Source organism: Apium graveolens, unplaced genomic scaffold, assembly GCF_009905375.1.
Source record: "Apium graveolens cultivar Ventura unplaced genomic scaffold, ASM990537v1 ctg5282, whole genome shotgun sequence".
Classification (NCBI taxonomy): domain Eukaryota; kingdom Viridiplantae; phylum Streptophyta; class Magnoliopsida; order Apiales; family Apiaceae; genus Apium; species Apium graveolens.
In genome coordinates this window covers 28,223-31,715 of record NW_027418910.1, presented here as the reverse complement: position 1 = coordinate 31,715, position 3,493 = coordinate 28,223, and the positions used below count along the sequence as shown (strand labels likewise).

The window sequence follows — 3,493 nt, the reverse complement described above, 5'->3', positions numbered from 1 at the left end:
CACGATTCTGTCAGGCATTTGTTAACATGAATGAGCTTGGGTGAAAACTATTTGATTTGTAATGCTACAGGTTTTCCTCCAAGTGGACTAACAAACGGTACATATCCCAGTCTGATGTACCAGCCACAAACACCCGAATTTTCTAGCAGTGACAAGATTAGCAGTGGATTTAATTCTGTCCAAACTTTGGCTCCGATTCACATGAATCAGAATGGCTTTTCTAAACAAACACAGCCACAAAACTACTATACTGGCGGTGCACTTGAAGTTTACAATACATTTGCTTCACAGAGAAATTTCGCATCTCCTACATTTGATAATGTTGTCCCTGAGCAACAATACAGATCTGCTGATCAAATTAACGTTTCCGTTTATGGAAGTACCTATCAGTCAACTGATTTGGTATATTAAGTTTACATAAATTCATGTTCTACTCTGTCTCTGCTAAACAACTTAAGGTTTACAATTTAAATTTCAAAATATGCCTAATTATTTTCATCTTTCTCCTTTACGTGTTATCACATGTAGAATAAAAATCAAGAGTTCTACATACGAAACAATTTTGATTTTGGAGATGCCTTTCTGGTTAACAAAGACTTGCCAAATGCTGACAATGTGCAAACAGACCTTGATGAGGTATATACTTAATATATGTAGAATTATTTAGATATTGATATATTCTGCATGATTATGTACATATTTCTCCTTCACGTGTTATCGCATGTAGAACAACAATCAGGACTACTACATCGGAAACAGTTTTAATTTTGGAGATGCCTTTCTAAACAAAGACATGCAAAATGCTGACAAGGCGCACATAAGCCTTGATGAGGTAATTATTTAGATATTGATACATTGCTGCAAATACACAGAGGACTAATTGTTTGTTGAGGAGTGTCTCAGAAATAGCTTCTCATCTTCAAATTTAACCAGAACAATATATTAAAAGACTTTTAAATTTATAGTACATTTGTTTCACAGAGAGATTTTGCATATCCTCAAATCGATTCTGTTGTCCCTGAGCAGAAAAACGAATCAACTGATGCTGAGGTAAAATTAACATAAATTTATGTTCTGCTCTTTCTCTTCTATACATCTTGTCTTAGAATTTAAAATTTCTACAAGTGTGCATGAATATCTTCATCTTTCTCTTTTACGTGTTATCGCTTGTAGAACAAAAATCAAGACTACGACGTCGGAAACAATTATGATTTTGGAGGTGCCTTTCTGGTAAACAAAGACATGCCAAATGCTGACAAGGTGCCCACAAACCTTGATGAGGAACTGACTTAATATTTGCAAAATTATTTAGATATCAATATATTTCTGCATGATTATCTTCATCTTTCTCCTTTACGTGTTATCACATGTAGAACAAATATCAAGACTACTACGTTGGAAACAATTTTGATTTTGGAGATACCTTTCTGGAAGAAAAAGATATGCCAAATGCTGAAAAGGTGAACACAGACCTTGATGAGGTATAGACTTAACATATGAAAAATTATTCAGATATCAAAATATATTGATGCATGGACAAGTGGGGATATCTTGCTCAAATATTCTCAATATATATATATATATATATATTTTGCTCAAATAAGAACTTCTTAAAATGAGAATTATGAGAACTTGTAATCTTCGTTGTTAAAGTTTGTAATTTTATAAAATTTAAAATTTTTACTTTGCACAAAATCATCAATTTCCGAATTCAAAATTTTACCTTTTTAAAAGTCAGCAATTTTAATTACGAAAATTCTTATGATTTTCAATTACTAAGTGGGGATCCCAGTGGGGATCTCGTCCCATTTTTGGGCACACCAAAGTACAATATCAATGTTTTCAATAGTTATTGAGAATATTCGGGTAGGAGGGACTCGCTTGAGTCCTCCAGTAACCAGGGATATCAGGATCTGATATCATGTTAACATCATATTTCATATCATTAAGACTCAGGAATAGCTGCATAACATAAGTCATTTCACGTGAAACAAGCAATTACTAATATTTTACAAATACATAGCATTAAACTTGATAACTCCGCTAGTATGAGATGTTGATATATGTTTCATGTTAAATGGAATTAAGAAATTACAATACCAGATGTTAAAATTGAACATGAGTCTCTTAGCTTTTCATCTTCAATGCTAAACTAATTAATCCTGTATATGACAAATATTATAGTATCATGATAATGGATGCAACACTGGGACTCCCCATTTTGAATCGAAAGGAAATCATCAGTCTAATTATGATCAGCAGGTATTATCCTAGCTTACAGTAGTAGCTTAGCATTTAAAATTTTAAACTACAAATATCTATACAATTTTACTTTTACCTCATAATTAAATTAATAATTCCCGTGTGAAATTTTATTAGGGAATGGGCGAGGATTTTTGGGCGTGGTTGCTTTCTGAATGACAACAACAACTTTGGAGGACTTGCATCAACTATTTGGAACTATTTCCCCCTTGGTTTGATAAAAAAAAATTATGCTCGCAGCGATTGCGTAATGACAAGAAAAATCTTGTGGTTTGAATAATTGATTCGCTTAGTTCATACTCTGACGATTGGTTTTAAGACTTCAATTATGTTACTTTAATTTTTCAATTTTATTATTTATCTAGAAAATATTATGTGAAAATTAGGTTTATGAAAACATACCACCTAATATTATAGTTTCAGATATAAAATCTGTGATTAATGAGATCGAAGATTCATCTAAACTTTCATGGAATCGAGTTGTTTATGTCTTTTTCGCTCAGGTTTCTAATAGTAACAGTTTCGATTAATGAGAAGAAAGGCGAGTTTCTGTTCAATCTTTTTACCTCTATTAGAAGTTATTGTCGATAACTTGAAACAGTTTCGATTAATGAGAAGAAAGGCGAGTTTATGTTCAATCTTTTTACCTCTATTAGAAGTTATTGTCGATAATTTGAAACAGTGTATCCACGGAAATTCTAAAAAATCTTTTAGGCTTATTTCTATTGTTTCTGAATTTCTTTTCCAAGATTGACAAATTATGAACTGTCTTTTGTTGTCGAAAGAAATTTCTTGTGATATTTACCACCATCACAATTTTGATGCAAGAGTTCCAAATCTCCAAAAATACCATAAAAAACATTCCGAAGAAAACCAACACCAACACATACACTAAGAAAACCAACACGTAGTAAACTCGGGAATCGTTACGCATATACCCGTTGTTATGTTTGTGTGCGTTTAGGGATTTACGAAATGTAAAACTTGTAATTTTGAATTCCACTTACCGTAACTGTAAAAAACTTCTTTCGTAGTTTGTAAATATATAAAGATCGTGTCAAGGTGATTTACGGTTTCGGGAAAAGTCCGTTTTAGTGAACAATGTCGAGAAAGCCAAACTGTTACGTGGTACTGACAGGGGAATAAACATGGCCCTCAATTTTTTTTAAAACTTATAAACCATGAACAGTTGATAACCTATACAGCGAGGAAGACCTCTTTAAAATTTGAA

At 32.4% G+C, this 3,493-nt stretch overlaps 1 long non-coding RNA gene across 1 annotated transcript; it reads left to right on the top strand.

Annotated features, from left to right (window-relative positions):
• The first annotated feature begins 681 nt into the window (after positions 1-681).
• On the top strand, positions 682-1,050 carry LOC141702565 (uncharacterized). Its single transcript, XR_012567183.1, has 2 exons — positions 682-832; positions 982-1,050. It is a non-coding gene; the product is annotated as an uncharacterized LOC141702565 (long non-coding RNA).
• The last annotated feature ends 2,443 nt before the right edge of the window (positions 1,051-3,493 follow it).